Genomic DNA, 20,088 nt, shown 5'->3' with positions numbered 1-20,088 from the left:
GCCTTTTCATAATGCATCTTCATTGTCAGCAGCAGACGTAAATATACATGTTCCCTGCTCTCTGCAGCTATCTCCTGGTTCCAAGAACTGGGCAGCGAAGGGAAACAAATGCCTCCCCTCATTTCACTGTATGCCAGCCTGCTCCTGGACCATTTCCCCACCACTAAACCAAGCCTCAACCAGGCTGTGGTAAATATCCTTGATCTAACACTGTCATTGCTTATGTGACATTCAGAATTGATAGCTCCAGGGAATGGTATTATACAGTGGGAAAAGATTGCAGCCTGGTCCTCAGCTGGTGAAGCTAAGTGCTGTATTGTTGCAAAGGGTGACTTATTCCCAGTCAGCCTGTTATTTGGTTCCTCCAAGGTCTCTGATGGATTAGCAAATCTTGTTGGCAGTAGTTTAAGACACTCTCATCAGCAGCTGTCAGCATGGCTATTCTGCTGGAGGTTACCACCTCTGTAATAGCATTTACCATTTGCAGAGAATCAGTTCTTCTAATTTATAGCCTGGCATTTTGTTCAAACTCAGTTTCAGTGGAAGATTAGGCTAGAATGCTGGACTCCTTTCCAAGGGGTCAGAAGTGCAAGTTGCTGCAGCCTTCTCCACAGCAAAACTTTTCTGATACAGCCATTCCAACTTCAGATTAAAGGTGTCTCAAAATCTAGTTCTATGATTTATGGGTATTTTAAAATATTATTGATAACAGAATCTGAATTAAACAACTTTTATTATCAAAGAAGCATCCCACATATCTTTGTTCTAGTCTGAAATGTAAGACTAGTAGGACTAATGAGTTATCAAATTGCTCGTGATATCCTGTTTTTAAGATGTATTTCACTGCTTATGGTGTTGCCACACTTAGAACTGCTTACTCTGAAATTCAGCACAGTCTCAGCCTGAATTTTCTTGGAAAGCTTTTTAATGAAAGTAGTTCTAGTTTTCTGAAAGATGAGACAGGAGAAATAAACAACTTGTTTAAAAGTGTTCCTGAAAATTTTAATTCAATCTGCACAATTGTCTTTTAACCGCACCCTTTACTGTACAACACGAAGTAGCTCTATGAATCAGCAATCTGACTTTTGAAAACTTACAGATCTGTGTGAATTTGATGGAGTCAAACAGCCGGATTTGCTGCAGTTATCATTTCCCAGATCACGCTAGCTTCACATCTCCTAGTACTCACACAAACTGCCTCATCCCCTCACAACCCTTATCTTGGGCTCTACTATGCAGATATCTTCACACATTGATACCTTCAGGCTACAGGGATGAAGCTGTTATCCAAAACTTCTGAAAAGCCTCATTCAGTGCACACTAAGATTTCATCATGAGAGAAGAACGCGTATGGCCACAGTGCGTTATTACAGAGAGATCTACCATGATCTGAAAAGCGTAAAATCTGGATCCACAGGCACTAAAAGTAGCATGCTTTCCTAGCAGTCTGTGGCAGAGAATTTTCACAACCCAGAGCATTTTTGCACCCTTCTGAACTTTTGGTCTCTCCTATTTTCCATGGCAATAAATGATGTACTTGAACCATGTGCTCTTTGGAAAAAAAGACCTTTCTTTACTTTGACCCTTCCACCTGCTAATTTCTTGTGATGACTCTTAGCTTTATATCACAAGAAGTAATGCCATTCTCTGTTTGTGTTCTCCAGCCTACTGGCAATATCTTATGCATCTCTCATAGTTATATATTCCAAAGCTGAAGAATCCTACTTGATGTAATCTCTCTCCACATAGTTTTCTAGCCTTGTAACTCTCCTCTCAACTTTTCAAGTTGCGTAATATCCTTTCCTGAGATGAGACAGGGAGAGGGGATTACACAAAACATTCAAGATGGTATACCACAAGTTCAGAGTGTCACAGTCATGTTTTCTGTTCTTCACTCTTATCTGCTTCTTTCCATTTTGATTGATTTTTTTCCATTATTAGATTACTATCTGACCCTTTCAAGTGCTATAGTTAATGTAATTTTTTTTCTTTGAGGGTCAGCAGCTAGTCCAGAGGCTGTTAATTATGTATGGTTACAATTATTTTCCCCGTATTCAGTGTTTGATGTTTATCCTAAATGAATAGCATCTTCATTTCATTGCTCAGCTACCCAAAAACCTAACAATCCTTGTATTTCTTCTCAGCTGCATTTCATTTTTACTGCACTAAATTATTTAGTATCAACAGAAAACCTTTTCTCTTTGCTATGGATTCCCTCTTACAAAAATCTTCTTACTCATTGGTTGTGCAGGAGAGGCAGTTTTCTGAGTGACTACTTTACTGTTTTCAAAACTAAAAACTGGATAGTGAATGAAGGATGTGTTTGTCAAGAAGAAAACAAATTTCATGTGTGTAGCAATTGGAAAGATCAACACAATGGAAAAACGTGTTACAAAAGACATGTAATAACAGGACTGGCATGACAGAAGGGTGCTATAAAGGAAGGGAAGAAGATCGCTCACCCATCTCCAAAGATCTAGGTTTGCAGGGAAAGGCTCCACCAAGAAGAGATCTCCAGAAAGAGATCTTTCCTTCGTGGCAGCCCTTAAATGAAGCCTAAGAGGCCTTCACCTGTGCTTCCAGGGCTGACTGGGTCTTTCCTCCGGGTGCTTAATCAGTGGTTCAGGCCATGACTCAACAGTTCCCATATAATGTGTCACGGTACATACACATTTAGAGGAAAATATTTGCTTAACTCAGTGGATTTCTTGGAAGCTATTAACTGTGCAATAAAATAGTCCAATATTATACAGTAATAGACTGAGTTGTGTATAATATAAACATGCATTCATATAGCTTTACTTAACAACAGAGACACTGTGTGTTTTATAGTTTGCTGGCCAAAACTTCCTTGAAAACTGATGATGACACAACTTGCCTGTTTCTCATTGTTAGCCTTCTTGCTCAATGGGTCTTGAAGCACTGCAGATGCATTATTATTTGCAGGAAAATTGTAGGCGCTTGGAGACTTATGCTGTGCTTTCCCCTCTTCCACACGTAAAGGAAACAGTCTGATGAGAAAAACAAGGCTGATTGTTTCTCTGTTCCATCCTGGAAAGGTGAAAGGAGTGTTTGTAAATTATTGTGCTACCAGTTTAAAATAAAGACTAGTTTATGAAGTTACTTTCAAAGTCATTTCCAGAGAGCATGGAAATCATTATGAAAATAACATATTCAGAATCCATTTAAAGATTTCTGTTTCATCTTTTGTATTGTATTTATTCATGGAGATAAATAGCATTTAGATCATTGGAAGCTTTTCAGCCTGTGTCTATTTCACTTGGGGCTCAGTATTGTTTTTTTTTTTCAGCACTTCAAATTATTTTATATTGAATCTACACTTAAAATCAGAATTCCAGGACCATATATCCTCTCACCCTTTCCATTATTTAAAGATAAAGGATTTTATCAGATTGCTAGAGAAAACCAAAGTAGCATAATTTGTCGCTTACTTTTCTCTTGTCTAACATAGCATGCCACCGACAAAGCTCAAATACTGGATCCATTTGAAGATGGTGTTAATCACAAAAGCTGTCTTTAGTTAAGAAGACAAGTTTCTCTGGGCCCACACCAATACATTAATTCAGACAGAGTCATGGACAGTGGCACTGGTTTGTAAGTGGTTGTGTATGAAGTAGGGTCTATAAGCATGCTTACTGGCATGGTCATGGCCTGGGCCAGGTAGCACATTCCAGCGTATGTCTGGGTGTGCTTGGGCTGTAACAGAAGGGTATTGATGTAATGCTGGCAAGAAGTCTTTTGGTTTTTTCTTTTTACTCACTTCACTGAGGAGTCAACCTCTTCAAGAATACTTATCTTGAAACACATTTCATAACTTTTACTGAAAGATGTCCTGCATTAGTAGACTGATCTTGTTTTTTATGTGTACGCTAATGCAAAGATCACTGTTGTGAACAGTACAATCAGTGATGCTGACAATCTGAATTTATAGTGCTTATTCATCTATGAAGAATTTATTTTGCAAATTCGCTATCAGAATCACTGTAGAATAAACTACATAAAAACTGTTTCATTCTGCCAAATTTTTATGGAATATATGTTTCCTTCACTCTCCCATTTTATCCTTTCTTAAAGACCCAGAACAAGACAAATTGATGTGCCAGCTGAAATCATTTCTTTTCTTAACATTTTCCTGAGCTGTTAACTTCTGGAGTCAAGGAATACCAACCATATTTCTTTGGTATTCCTTTGCACTGTCATCTGTGCTTGGGCAAAGGAATTGATGTAGTATACTGTAGTATAAGACTTTTTATATTACTTTTTTTTTTTTTTTCAGTGGAGCTTATCTATGGGCTCCATACGTATCAGAGGAAAGAGGAATAAAGTATTCTCTTTTTTATATATAAAATTACAATATTATGACTCAAGCAATAACTCTCTTCAGAGTGTAAGTAGTTTTTATAGAAGAATTTTGTGCTTGATTTGGTTTCTAAATAAATTGAGTTCCACTGTAACATTGTCTTGGTCCTTCCAACTTAGAAAATGTGAGATTATGCTAATGTGAATTTGTGTTAATGTATAATTCTCAAGAATGATTGCTTCATAAGCATCTTTTTTCTGAATCCCATCTCTTTCCACAGTTTTAGTATTAATTTCCAGTAGTTTTGTCACTGTCTGCTCTGTAAGCAAAGGACTGTACTATATATGAGATTTAGCTATTCATTTTTTTAACTATCTGTTCCAGGAAGTGTCACCCTTGCTTCCACTTATTAATTAATTACATGCTAATTTAAAGTAGCTTGTTTTCCATCTTCAGTTCTTTTTCTTTTGGAAATGGCATACTCCCATAATTTCTAATTTACTTCTTCCATCTACGTTGTATAAATGCTGGGAAACGTGCTGCAGGATCATTTAAAAAAAAAGTAAACAAAATAAATCAGCCAAAGTGAAAAAGAGCATAAAATTAGGAATTACAGCTGAGGACAAATACAAGATCTTATGTAGTCAAGATGCAAGTATTCTTCAGATGTCTTGCATCAAATTTTTTTTAGCTCTGTGGGTTGCTTGTTTTTACTTAAATTCATCTGCATGGTTTTTAACCCTATGAAATGTTCACAAGTGCTACAACTTCTGCTTTTTCTATTCATAGAAGAAAAATGATAATGTCATTCTTATGACTCATTGCCTGCTATTTGTAAGCAAGCCCATGATTTTCACTTTCATGTGTTGAAGAGATTTGGGGTATTGCACTTTCCTTTGTCAAGAGTGAGAGAAATGAATAGTTAAGATGTACTTTAATTGATCCCCCAATGGATTTTTATAGCGGGTGCTGTGGCAATTGTTTAGTGGAATAAATTTTGTGTTTTTTCCTACCATTTTATTAATTTATTTTGTATCTGAATACAAGCAAATAAAAAATACATATTGTCTGCTTTGTGTCAGACCTTCTAAAGTTACAACTTGCCACAAGCTTTTTCTTTTACCAGGTATTTAAATCTAAGAACATAATTCCTAAAGCCCATTTGTGCAAAAAGAAAGTGGACAGAGCTTGCATTGCCTGCCAGATGGCTAAAAGAACTTAGGTTTTGAAAACAACAGGAGCATGTACCTTCTGATATACCTTCTCCTCGGAGTGAAAGAAGAACCCATTTAGAGTAGGGATTTTGTGTACCAAAGCACAGTACTTACTCAAGACCTATGGCAAAAGCTCTAACTAGCCCCAGCTGGATAGAAACATTGATCTGAAGTGAGATAAACAGACTGAAAAGACAGAATAATAATAATCCTGTAATCCAGAGAAGGAAAATTTTGGCAATATGAACTTTATACTTATTAACCAGGTATGTCCATTCTTTATGGACAAAACATATCCATAAAACAACAGTGTAGAATTTCCAAATGTCTTGCAGAAGGCAGAAAATTTAAGATGATGCTGTTTTAATGGCTGAAATGATCACAGATGGTTCTCACCTGAGAAGTCTCATATAAGATCAATTCCTTGTAGATTTTATCAGAAAAATTGAGAGAATCACTACCAAACATTCTAAATAGAGAACCTACCATCCAGAAATCATCCATTCCACCTGATTTCAGTTTTAGAATGACCTTTGTACAGCAAAAACTGTAATCCCAACTTCTATAAATCTACAGATGAGAGAATATATCCTTTGAAGAAACGCCAGTAAAATTGATTCTGTGTGTATGTTTAATATATTTGATCCCTCTTCAGCATAGTTAAGTATGTTGCTAGAATGGTGGGGATAAACAGTCCCAGTTAAAGAATGTATTTAATCTTGGAAGTGATCTCAAGCTTCATGTAGTAGAACAATGAACAAGTAACGTTATTTTACAATCTTTTTAAAGCTAAAGTTTGTTCAGACAATTCTTATGTTCTTACAAAACTAAGATACTTATTGCTTGTGCAATATTCTCAAGGAAAAAAATCAGCTTGTCTATGGTGAAAAGTATGAGAGCTACCTGTTAATTTTCATTGTGGAGACTGGCAACCAAAGTCAGGCATTACTCTAATTCATATGAATCAGTTACTTCAATCATTGTAAATTTATACTGATGTGATAAGCTTTATCCTACAAAAGTCAGATATCAGCATCTCATCTGTTGAGAACAAAAAATTAATCTTAATTATTTTCTTTTTAGTTAAATCAGGAGATGAGAGTTTTCCAGTTCTCAGATTTTGGTTAAGTAACAAAAAATACGTAAAGATTATTTTTTTTTTCCTCAGAATGAATGCTATCAGCTAACATAGGCATCTCAACAAATCAGCCAAACTGTGTTCTCCCCTTAGAACTGCATTTCTTTTTAGGCAGCCCTAGATAATGTCGAGTGGATAAAATTATATGAGGCATGAAAGAGCAAAGATCAACACAAATAATGCAGGACCTGGTCTATTTTATCTATTTTAACTTTTTAAATAAGAATTATAAGAATACTAATCCTCTGTCATGTAATGGTTGGGTCATACAGAGGGCAGCATCAGTAATTGTCAAAATATATCCTTAAACTCACTTAAATTGGTGTCCATTTTAGTCTCCATGGTAGAATTCAGCTCAGAAAATAGGAGGCCATTGTATAGTACAGAGAAATAAGATAATGAAGATGCTTAAGGATGATGCTCTGCTAGAAAAGAATATTATTTTTTCATGCTGTTTTAGCTTAATTTAGTGCTCCAAGGGACAAAGAAATTGTCTTATCTTTGTTATGTTGCATAGAGAATCTGGACAAACGCTGAATAAAAATCACTTTGGTATCAACAGAGCAACATGTGAAGAAAATACAGACATCTAAATTAATATGATACAATGAGAAGACTTCTGTCTAACCCAATTAGCTCCTTGAGAAGCTGACCTTTTTTCTCACAAAGCTCCTTCTGTGCCTGAAGTTCACCTGTCTTGCAGCTGAAGTGATGGTCTGAGACTGTTTTGTCATTTAAATTCATCATTCTAATCAATACAGATTGACAAGCATTTCAGAAAAATAGATCATTCCATCTTAAAAAAAAAAAACACAATAGCTGTTTCTCAGCCTGACAAAGCTACTGAATGTCGACATGGAAGAGGAAAAATTAGATGTGCACCTGAGCTTAGAAGACAAGCACACAACTAGATCCAGCAGCTGGAGTGGTGGAAATGAGCTGTAGGTTCTTAATTCTGTTGGCAGCTAACAATAGGAAGCATTTTTCAAAACACTACAGTTAAACCTTGTCAACAGTTTACGGGCTGGTCCGGCCCGGTTCCATGACTATTGGGGCGGGGGACCCATGGACCCACGCCCTGGGAAAGGGAAAAGGGAAAAAAGGGTAAGGAGATGGGCCTGAAAACAAAACAGCGGCAACGATCTGAGGAGAAACAAACTAATTTACTAAATAATATATCGGAATGCAAAATAACACAATATAATACAATATAATTACAATTCAAGCTAATAAATCCAATACAATGAGAGAGTGTGTCCAAAATTAAAGTAGGCCTTACTCTAATACTGACGGTGAGACGGCTGTGGAGCGAGATGCTGCTGGGATGAGAGACGGGCAGAGAAGAGGGAAGGTCTCATGATCTGCAAACAGTTTTATCTTTCCCTCTGAACGGAAAACGGTAACAGTGCCGCAAAGTCCTCTGGGGAATGTAGTAGTTCTTCTCTTCTGAGAACGAGGTACATACACTACATGATGTTACGATGTGGAATTTCCAGTAATCAAAAATCATAAAACCATGACAAACCTCTATTCCTTAGCTGTTTTTCCTCCATGTTGATTTTTTTTTTCCCCTCAAAGGAAAGCCCTAGATGAAACAAGAATGAATTTAAGAAGTTGTCTGACATCAGCTACATGTCACAAACTGCATTTCTCAGGCTGCAGGCTGGAAACAGTTTAGAGGACAAGAATGGGTGAGTTTCTGCCAAACCCATGGAAATTGAATGGGAAATGAATGGAGGAGATATATGAATCTGGTAAGAGCCTACTCATGGATAAGTACCAGAAAGGTTTAAATCTTTAGAATGCAAAGAGTGCCAGACATGGTGATTGCATCTATGTTTTCTGGCCGTATAACTTACCTACTGCCCTCTTCACGTGGGCTTATATAATTTGTATTTATTTGTATACTCGTTACTGATTTTACTGATGAAAAATACAACACTCAAGAGAAAGAAAAAAAAAGATGTCTGAGAGTCATGTTTTATAACTTTCGAGCCTTTGCCTCTGAGTTACACATTTAATGATCCCTTTAAAAGGCCAATCAGATTGATTTCTGATTGCAGTGTCGGAACTGATAACTCACTTTACCCAAAAAGTTAATTTCTCTTCAAGTTATATTGCAACAAAGAGCAGTTTCTCATCTGCATCCTGCAAGATCTCACAAATCATGTTAGAATTGTTCACATCAAAAATCTACGTCAGGATCCTAAATCAGCATTTCAAGCATGGAAATATAGAACTTCAATTTCAAAACAGTGCTTAGAAACTCCCACTGACCTCTGTGGAAGCTTCTCATTACTGAGTGGCTTAGAATAAGGTTACTTTTTCAGATTCAATAAAAACAGAGAAACCTTATTTGTAACTTGAAGTCTTTATAATGTTGGGTTAGTTCTTTTTCATCTCATATAGTCACAATTCCTCGGCAGTTTTGGGGCCAGGGAGAAAGAAAAATCTTTCCTATGAGAGATTTTAATTTAAAAAAAAAATCTTTACAGTCTTAAATGATAGAGAAGCCAAAAGAATAACTGACTGTGAAAATATTTCCAAAGTAGGTCATATGGCCAAAAGCAAAATCTAGTTCTGTTGAGCTATCAAAGTCATACAAAGTGATGCTATTATTAGGGATACAATCGAAAATAAAGTTATGAGTTAAATGAACTGACTTGCGGAAGTGCTGAGTACCCATAAATCTGGCTGAAGTCAGTGGGAGCTGCAAGTACTTACTTACCTCTACTGAAAATAAAGTAAAATGTTATCGTTTACTCTTAGCTTAGGCTGGTATGTCTTTACAATGGTAGTATTACCAACAGTAATGGCTCCTGATTTCTGGTGTAAATCCAGAGGCCTTACAAGGAATTCCACTAATAGCATTAGTTGTATGGCTCTGCGTGGCATTTGTTGAGACTGGTGGCAAGGTCTTCATCCATATACACATAATGCTCTGCACAAATCTCACTAGCCTATTTATGGGATTTGGGCAAAGCAGAGATGTAGCAATAAGCAGGACTAACGCGATGGAAATAACGTTACAAAAGGTGGAAGGAAAATACAGCACTCACCCGGATCGGAAGATTTGGGGCTCACAGGAAAAGGCTCCCACCAAGGAGGGATCTCCAGGAAGAGATCCTTCCTCAGGGGCAGTCAGCCCTTAAATGAGGCCTAAGAGCAGCCCTCCCAGGGCTGACTGGGTCTTTCCTCCAGGTGCTCAATCAGTGGTTCAGGCCATGACTCAGCAGTTCCCATACAAGAGGCTATAAGTACCTTGAGCTGAATGAAATTCTCCACTAAGAAGGCTTTCCACTGTTTAAGGTTCATGAGTACAATTTTTAATTAAGCTTAGTGAATACGCCTAGCGTAAACTGAGTGTAAGCATTCTGAGAGAAAACAGAACAAAATAGTCCTCCCTTGATCTTTTTGACTCTATTGCTCTGTGGTACTAGTATTTGTTAAAACATTGCAGTGTTACTTGACTATCTGTTCATCTGATAAAACTGTAGGCTATGAATCTAAGACAATTTAGTTGGAAAAGAGTCTTTCAAGAGTAAAAAAGAGTTTAGTATCACCCAAACCCCCAATTGGAGTTATATTGGTGGTATGTGGAGTGTTGGACTGGATGATCTTGTAGGTCTTTTCCAACCTTGGTGATTCTATGATTCTAAGACTTGAGTGATACCTAAAAAATAGGCAACAACATAAGGGATAGGAAAGAGAACACCTTTCAGAAAGCAAGAGCCTCAAACCCAGAAATTAGGGTCTTCCAATTTTTATATATTGACATTTCCAATAAGATAATAGATGTTTGAGAAATCCCAAATTCTTTTAATGCATCCTTAAAAATGTTCAGCCTGATCCTAATTATTTTTTCTTTTTTTCCCAGGCAGCTATAATACAGCGATTTGCTTTCCTGTTCCCGCTTCTCTCTCCTGCAAGAATAACACAGAATAAGAATGGTTGAATAAGTTATAACAATTTAAAGTTATTATTTTTTTAACATTTATAAGTTACCTAAAATGTTAAGTGCTGGATTGTCTTGAACCGAAAAGAGAAACATCCCTCAAAAAAAGTTTTACCCTTTTCAAAATAATTTTTGCTTGAATGGGAGATCAATTAGCAATGTCTTAATCAAGTAATTTAGGTTTTGCTAATTTGGTGTAGAATATGCAGAAAATCTATACAAAAATATTAGCTGTCACTCTTGGAACTCAGGAATCTTAATTGTTTTTGTCTCAGAGAAATGCATCTATTTCTTAATCATCACATTGAAGGGTTGCCATGAAATTGCAAGAAATGTAAAATTACATTTGGCTGAAATTTGGCATAACTTGACAAATATTTGGAAATTCACAGTGTGTGTTCACAGTATTAGGTGAACTGTTCATAGTCCTTTGATACTGCCTCACTGAAAAAAGCCAAACGCAACAGACAAGCCCATCTGAACAGCACAAAGCAGTCATCTAAATGGCACCATATTATTACTTTCCCATTACATAAAAGACAATGGAAGTCCTTTATTAACTACAGGAGAATACAGAATTATATTTATGTCCTGATCCTAGGAAGAGAAGGAGCATCTGTAATTGTTAGGGTGCCTTCTTCACTAGAAGATGACTACAGCAGATGCTTTTAAGTGCTCAGCACCTCTCAGTTCCAGGCCATTAGCATTAATCTCCCTCTAGGGAATATGGACTTATTACTCACACATGAAATGAGATGATGCTGAGGTTAGCAGCCCTCGTAGCTCTTTCCAGCTTAGTGTCAAGATGAGTAAGAGACACCAATATGTGTTTGCAGCTTCAAATAAGAGCAAGCTTGAAGAGGGCTGTGCAGACATAGTGGCAGCTCTCCTGGGTGGCAGCCTCCTGTTCGCAAGCTGCCAATGTTGCTCCATCTATAAGGGCTCTAAATATCAGTAAATCTGACAAGATGGGATAATACAGTCCATCAACAAGCACAAACATATATGTGAAAGGGAATTCCTCAAACAGCCTGAATCTGGGGTGGAACGTTAGATGTAACAGGGTGGCTATCATATCCAAACAGCCTCCTTCTATGTTGCAGAGTCAACATAGAGGAGCTGTGGGCTGTCTGGAGGAGACCCTTGAATAAAATTTCATGGTGGAGATTGGTCCCATGTTTACAGAAGGATTAAAAATGACCTGGGTTAGGCTTTCATCTGATGGTAATTAAGAAGTTCCAGCTGCTGGGATACTGCAGCAAGATGAGATAAATGATTTAACTGGTAATTTAGGGGAAGGTGCCAAAGTACCAAAAGGTACTTCAACATAGCAAAAAGGTGTTTTTGTTGTGTGGCTGGCCAAGATAATTTAATTCAATGTGACCTGAAATGGAAACAGGTTATTAAGAATCTTAGCAGATAACTGAAGAGAGATGGCATAAGCTTCAGTCTTGCTGAAGCATGGTGATGCCTAGAGGCCCTGAAGCTCCTAAGTAGACCTGCTGTCTCACCTTCACTGCTTGTATAACTTGTTCATGGCAGAATTAATGCTAAGCATTCCCATCCATGCTCTAAGTGCTTCATTTTCTAGGGGGAAAGTAGCCTACACAACTTGTGTGTGCAGCCACTGCAGGTCCTTGGAAATGCACTGGGAGTGAGGGGTGGTCACCCACTGTTTTATTTCTGTTTCTGTGGAGCACAGCAACATACCTTGGTTTGGTACCCCCAGAAAGAAACTTGTTTTCTTGTAATGCCTTGTCCTTCGGAGCCTATGCTCTTTTGGTCATCAAGAATCTGTACCAAATTACTAATTTTCCTCAGAATCAAATACCACCGTTGTTGGGTTTGGTTATTGTTACTTTGTAGTCTTTCTTGTTTGTTTGTTCGTTTGTTTGTTTATACATTTTCAGCATATTTTCCATAATATTGGAAAGGTCAAAGCAGATCATTTTATAAATCAATAACATGCTTTCAATTTAAAAAAATCTCTTTGCCCAGAGAGGCTACAGTGAAACTAAGAGAACGGTCCTCTGCATGAACAAGAAATGCCATTCTTGTCTGTTGAAGTGATTCTTGGCTGTATGTTCCTGCCACTGTGATTAAAAAATAAATAAATTAAAAAGGAGGGGAGGGGGATTTTTAGCTCACTCTGTAGGCATGCACCAATCAAACTTCTGGCTTTTGAGCTGAATCCAGGTGTGTCACTGTTCTGTTCCCACAGAGCCTGCATACTGTGTTGCTCCTGAGCCCTCTATCTCCCCATCACATACTTCGACACAGCACAGCACAAAAAGCTCAGTCAAGTGCATGGTAGTTTCTTTTTTTCTTTGCTCATTCTATAGAAGGCAGAAGGCTTGCAATGTTGTGCTATGTGGAGCACTTTTTGTAATCAATAATTTTGACTGTATATTCTAGGCAACTTTTTTTGCCAGTGCTGTGGACAACTTAATTGTAATGTATTTAAAAATATTTTAAGACTGTAATAACAAATCTAACTAAGAGGCAATTTCTTATTTTTCCTTTATCTTCATTACTTTCGCAAGACAACACTTGCAGGACAAGTACATCTTTACTGTTGTCAGTAAACTAGCATTAAATCAGTATGATTACTGAGCAATATAATGAGCTTTTCACCAAAAGATGGCTGAATTACTAAATACTAAAATAATAAACATAATAAATACTCCCTCTAATTTATATCGCATGCTCTTGCCAGTGTGTTCATTTGTAAATATAATCCTTCTGTTCTTGGAAAACCATTGAAAATAATGATAAGAATATTGTTTATATTGATTCTGTATTTATCAAAAAATAAAAAACCCAGAATCTGGAATTCTTATTCACATGTCATATGAAGCTTTGTATTTTCCAGTAGGAAATTAATGCATGCCATTGTCATGTTTGTCAAATCTGAAACTACACAAGTCACCTTCAAAGAACCATGGAAAAGTGAAGTGACTGTATGGTAGTGCAGAATGGAAATAAAGTGGTGAAAGAAACAGGAATCCTATAAATAATAGATGAAATTGCTGCTTTCTCTAGTAAATAAGTGCAAGACAAAAGTGAAACAATATATGGCCCACGAGGCCATTGTAACTATAGCAACAACAATACTTGTAATGTCTTCATTGCAGATTGGTCATATAAATATCCAACTGATGGAACATACTCGCTATATACGTGTAATACAGTCACACTCTAGCTGTCTCTATTGCTAGGAGTAGTCTTCCTCTTGTAAAGGTTTTTAGAATTTTTACAACACCTCCAAGGGTAGGTAACATAACATATATAGCTGCTGTTTCTTCTTGCTTAGGAAGTCAATACTACTTTCTGTGACAGAAGCACAAGATATGTGTGTTTGCACATGGACACTGGACATAGTCACCAGCCCCTCTGCCCTTTAATCTCCCACCTTTTAAGACTGTCATTTTTCAGACTCATCTCTTTGGGACTTAAATATTTAGGCAATATTCTAGCTTGATCTCTGTGTCAGACATCACTTCCTTACATTACAATCAAAAAAACAGGATCGCTTTATAAGTTCTCTAACTGCCCTGTATTAGCTTTGGCTGTAATTGGGGAGATTACTATGAGATTTCTCAGGACATGCAATTTCCAGCTGCCTCAGAACATCCTGACCTACCTACTCCACAGATGGATAAAGCTCTTTACATCCTCAACGTGTATTCCAAGAACCACAGAGGCATAAGATTAGAAGAATTCATACCATGTTTCAAGTCTGTGCATCTCATAATCAAAACGTCTATGTTGTGGATCTATTCTTTTCTCTTGGTTTATTATCATATTTGCCTGTTTTGCCTATTTAACAGTACGTGTGTTTCCCTCCTGCTGTTAAAGCTGTTGCTGCCTAAATGCAAATTGTGTCAAATTTATAAATGCCAGTCTTTTCTTTGAAATTTGATAAATAGCTGATGATTTTTAAAGGTCAATTCATATTCAGAATTGCTTGACTTAATTACAGGGATGAATTTCCAAATGGTGCTGTTCATCATCCTGTGACACTGTGTCACACAGTCTTTTACATTATAGGGAATTATTTCTTCTCTCTCCTTGGTATACCTGTACAATTGATGTGGATCTGTAGGGTTTGTGTTTGAGAATATCCGTAAATACTAATCCTGAACTCATCAGGAATTGTTCAAGGTCACGCAGTCCCTGTGAGTTTGGAAAAACTGGAGAAGAGAGCCTCTTGCCCAGTGAAGCTGTGGGTGCCCCATCCCTGGAGGTGCTCAAAGCCAGGTTGGATGGGGCCCTGGGCAGCTGAGCTGGTGGGTGGCAGCCCTGCCTGTGGCAGGGGGTGAGGCTGGGTGGGTTTTGAGGTCCCCTCCAACCTAAGCAATTCTGTGATTCTATGAAGAGTGAAGGAGAACTGCATTATGGCAAATTTCATTAAAGTCCTTTCCCAAATGAAATTCTAGATAAGAATCTGCTGCCATGGAAAGGTTTATTGATCACTAGCGACCTCTGAATTGCTGCTGCACTTTCTGACTCAGCTGAATCTACCCTTGTGACATGGTTTCTTAGCAGCAGATGATCTCTTAACTCCCCCCACTGTCATCACTTGACAGTAAAATGCCTTTGCTTAGCAGGTGAAGAGATCCACAGGTAGTGCCAAATTGAACAGATGCAGTAATCAGGTTTTAGATTTATGTAATCACCAGTACCACTGGATCTCCTACTGGATATTTTACACTGGTTAGTAATGATATCCTGCAATGATGACACTGTTTAGTCATAAAATGTTCAAACAAATTATTGAGCTGAATTTAGCAGGGCTGCTAATGTTCTTAGATAGTCGCTACAGTAACAAGAATTCATTTATCAGAGAGAAGAAGAAGAGGTTAGAATATATGGAACCTATGCAAGTGTTAAAAATGCCTCTGTCTGCAGGAACTCATGCTGTAGCTACACTGAGACCATTACAGCCTTTTCACATTCGGTAAAATCCATCCCAAGACTGAGAATACCTCAAGCTTCAACTTCCAGAAAATGTGAATTTAATTTAACAATATTGGTATAACCTAAAAAATGAAAAAGTACCTTTTCAGCGCTTGAAATTTTACAAACCCTTTATTGCTAGATTGCATAAAACTAATCCATGACCCAGAACAGAATATTAGCATTTAATTGGCTTTGTTTCCTCTAGCATTTGCTGTTCTGCACTTTTTTTTTTTCTTTTTCAAAGCCCCAGGTACTGAAATGGGTCTCTGTGTGGGAGAATTTTGAGACAAGAAGTTTTCTCCCATGATTGATCAGCACAATTTCCTGTGCCGATGTCACAAAGCAGCCTAGCAACTACCTACATTTTCCACTGCTTCTTTCTGTGCTGGCAAACGCATCCAGTGTCTCTTCTACACACTGCATAATCGGAACAACTCTGAAGTATCATTTCTCAGGTTGTCTCTAGAGAGCAGGATCTCACATTATAAGCTTTACCCAAATAATAGGCATTTTAGAGGTAAAACTGATGACGCAGACCTTTTTTTTTTTCTTTTTTTTTTTGTAACTTCCTGCTCTCTGCATTCATTGAATACTGAAATGGACGTTTGCTCAGTGGTTTGCTACATACTGCATGAGAAAAGCATTTCTCACAATTGTTTTGGTGGGATTTTTTTATTGATCAGGAAAATCAACAAAAAATTGATTGTTGTGTAGCTATATCATGAACCTGGATAAATTAGAATACATAAAGGACCTAGAGAAGACTATACTTGTTGAATGGGCAACTACTACAAATATCAATGCTTATAGACAGCTGCCTCATGTTTCTCAGTAATTGTGTATAGAGATAAATGATAGTGAAATACATGACTGTAATAGTTATTATGGAAAATATTGCATTTTAGCAGTGACATTTTCTGCATTGCATAACACAGTCATGTTTTGATGCAAAATACAGAGTAGGATTCTGTAGAATGACAGGATACAAAAGTAAATCTGCCACAGGGATCTATAGAAAGATTGTTTCAACATAAAAACTGCTAGTCTGAGCAAATTTCCTCTGCTGTTTTTTGCATCAGTATTTTTTTTTCAGTATTTTTTTTTACTCTGGTATTCTTTTCTCCATCTTGTAACTCCATGAGGAGGAAAGAACACCCTGCGTAGGAAGACCTGCTACATGGAGGCAGACTGAATTGCTATATACCTCAAGCAGCAGACAATTATAGATGTTCACAGAAGTCAGTAAATCACATTCTGCTTAGAAAACCACTCTGGAGATAAGACAAGTGGATTGAAGTTAAGCTGGCACAGCTTCACTTCTGCTCAAACCATATCTATGAAAACCTAATGTACACTAAAACAAATGATAAGTTCAGAATGCCTTCTATAATGTGAAATCCTATTAAAAGGAAAGAAAAAGACCTCAGCATTCTATTTAGTACTGTTGACTGCAGTCAGTGAAAGCACTGTGTGTAAGATGGTTTGGATGCTGTGCAATATAAAGCCTAATATTATGTTGTTTGATGTGTTTACACATGGCTAAACTCTCAGGGAGGCAGCCTAAGGAACACATCTCAAACCTTTATGTATTTAAACACTGTTATGAAAACATTTACAAGCACAAGCATTTATACCATACTTATCACCCTGCTGCAAGCTTGTTATGAATATTGTTTCTATGTATGTATATACAGGTTTTATATGCTATATGAACACGTTGCCATTCTGCTTGCTCTCCTTAACTCCCAAGATCACACTTTTGAGGGGTAATACAATGGTAAAAACATCCTGCAATGGCAAAGCTTTCCATGTCTGTTGAAATGTTAAGATTAGAATTATTTTTATTTTATTTACCTTATTCAGAAGGTAAAATCAATCTGTCTTGCAGATATAAAAAACAATTTTTTATTTTTTAATTTTTTTTTTACTTTTTGTTGCAATTGAATAGCTTCAGTAATTCAGTGAAACAGTAGTAAGGATTATAAAGTAATCCTTTCTGATGAAAGTGAGAAATATGAAATAGCATAATTGTATTATTTTAACAGACAAAACATTGCAAAATGTACACTGATTAGAAACTGAGGAGAAAAGAGATGCCCTCAGCTTGCAAGCTTTGTGAGCACAGGTCTGAGGCAGACAGCTGTAGTCTCAGATGAGCAGCTCCTTAGAGTGCTTAATGAGCTCATAAATTAGTTTTCTTTCTTAGGAATATTTGACTTTAAAGAACACGAAGATCTCTGATCACTCTTTACTGCATTTAAGTCAATCGTAGTTGCAGTGAAATATTTATATTTGAAGCAAAATGTTTATGCAAAAAAAAAGCTAGTGTTAATCTGAATGGCATTTCATTTGCCAACACATGTAAACCAACACTGCAGGGGAAGAAGCCTCCTACAGAACAGCATAGCTATGGAGAACAGAAATAGGACAATGCCAAGATCATAGGATAAATATCATTACTTCTGGCATATTGAAAGAAGATATCTTCATCACATCACATTAATCTAAAGGCAACAAGATCACTTTAACTGTTAGGATTTTTTAGAGATATACTTTTCTATGGAGCCAGCTGGCACAGTGTTAATGTCTCCTCTTCCCTAGCTCTTAATGCTTTCCTGCATCTCAGTTGTTGTTTCTTTTTTGTTTGTTTGGGGAGAGGGGTGTTCATCTATGTTCTATCTATGGCTTCAAATTTTCACTTGATTGTTTTTTGGTGAGATTCATCAGAACTACATATGAATTTGGATATATGGATGAGAAATCCACAGGTGAGCTATTCCTCCATATTCTTTTCCAAGTCAATGGAGATAAACAGGCTACTTTACAGCTCAATTTCCTGGCCTATTTTGGAAGCCTTCATTAAGATGAGATGTACCACATCTCAGAAGTATCTATTTATTTCTTTTGACACCAGAAGGAAGATGTATGACTAGTTCATAGGTAGATGTCCACTACATATGTATCTACTGATCACAGGAATCACATCCTCTGAACATTTGGGTTAGAATGCTAACAAAGAAAGACCCACACATGTGCCCCTCATGCTTGTTTTGAAGGCTGAAAAAATAACACGATGTCAAAAATAATGGAGAAAATACATGCCTGAAAAGAAAGTCATATCTGCTGCCATTTTATATGTTCAGTTGACTGGCATAATGAGCTCACTGCTTGGATCTCTTTGCAAGGAATTAACCACATCCTGTTATACTAATGACATAAATGACATTGGTTGTCCTTTACTGAATGTTTGTGCCGAGGAAGGACTGAGACAGACTCATATGGATGGAGGATATTTCTGCAGGCTTCAGAGAGGCATGTAGAGGAGCCACTCACTTTCTCCTAGAAGCAATTTTGTATTCATTGATAGCTCTTTTTGGGGGTTTCTTCAAAAGCTGAACCTGAATGCACAGGTCACTTAAGACTCTAATCAGGCAAAGTACTCAAGTGTATCAGTCCAGATTGGAAGGACAGAAAATCACTTGAAGGAAACAACAGAATTTATAGTGTATTAGCTGGCAAACCACATGAGGGCTTCTTATAATCTCTGTGTACACATTACCCATTAAGGAGTATTCCAAAGCACTAATAATCTAATGTTAAAAGTAAAAGCTAGAAAAGCTATGGGATATTTGACATGGCCAACTACACCCTGCATCAAAAGGAGTAGCTCTCCTGTGAAGACTGACTGGAGAAGAGGCGGCTTCGGGGAGACCTCATTGCAGCCTTCCAGTACCTTAAGGTGGACTACAGGAAAAACAGAAGAGGAGCCCTTTGTCAGGGTGTTAAGTGATAGGACAAGGGATAATGGTTTTAAACTAAATGATTTAGGTTAGATATAAGGGAGAAATTCTCTACTGTGAGAGTGGTGAAATACTGGAAGATTGCCAAGAGAATCTGTGGATGCCCCATCCCTGTAGGTGGCTGGGTTGGATGGGGCTTTGTAGGTGGCTGGGTTGGATGGGGCTTTGAGAAACGTAGTCTAGTGGCAAGCATTCCTGCCCATGGCAGAGTGGTTGGAACTGGATGACTTTCAAAGTCTCTTCCAACCAAAACCATATTATGATTCTATTCTGTGATTTACATGTGTTCGTTCTATGGCTGTAGAGAAAGTACTTAGTAGAGCTGCAGTTAGAACTAGGTTTCAGAGAGGTGTTCATATCACTTGGTTAAACATAAATAAATAAATAAATCTAGTCTTCTCATCTGGAAGGAGTGGAAAATTTATTAATGATTTGTTTTACAGTGTTTATTGCCAGAAGTTTTGTTTGTTTGGTTGGTTGGTTTGGAGGGGAAAGAATTATAATTACTTTCAAATGATTTATCAAATAAATAGCTTCTTCTGTTTACTCGCTTTTGCATTCAAGATATTTATCCTGCAGTACATCTCTGCACAACTAACAGAAATAAAATTTATACTCATTATCTTATGAGGTGGAACTAAATCATTGTAGCAGCACTAATCTAAATGAACACCATGGGGCGAACAAAAGTGAATTAG

The sequence above is a fragment of the Numida meleagris genome, chromosome 2, assembly GCF_002078875.1.
Source record: "Numida meleagris isolate 19003 breed g44 Domestic line chromosome 2, NumMel1.0, whole genome shotgun sequence".
NCBI lineage: Eukaryota > Metazoa > Chordata > Aves > Galliformes > Numididae > Numida > Numida meleagris.
The sequence above is the reverse complement of the archived record's forward strand: the minus strand, read 5'-3'. Positions refer to the sequence as shown.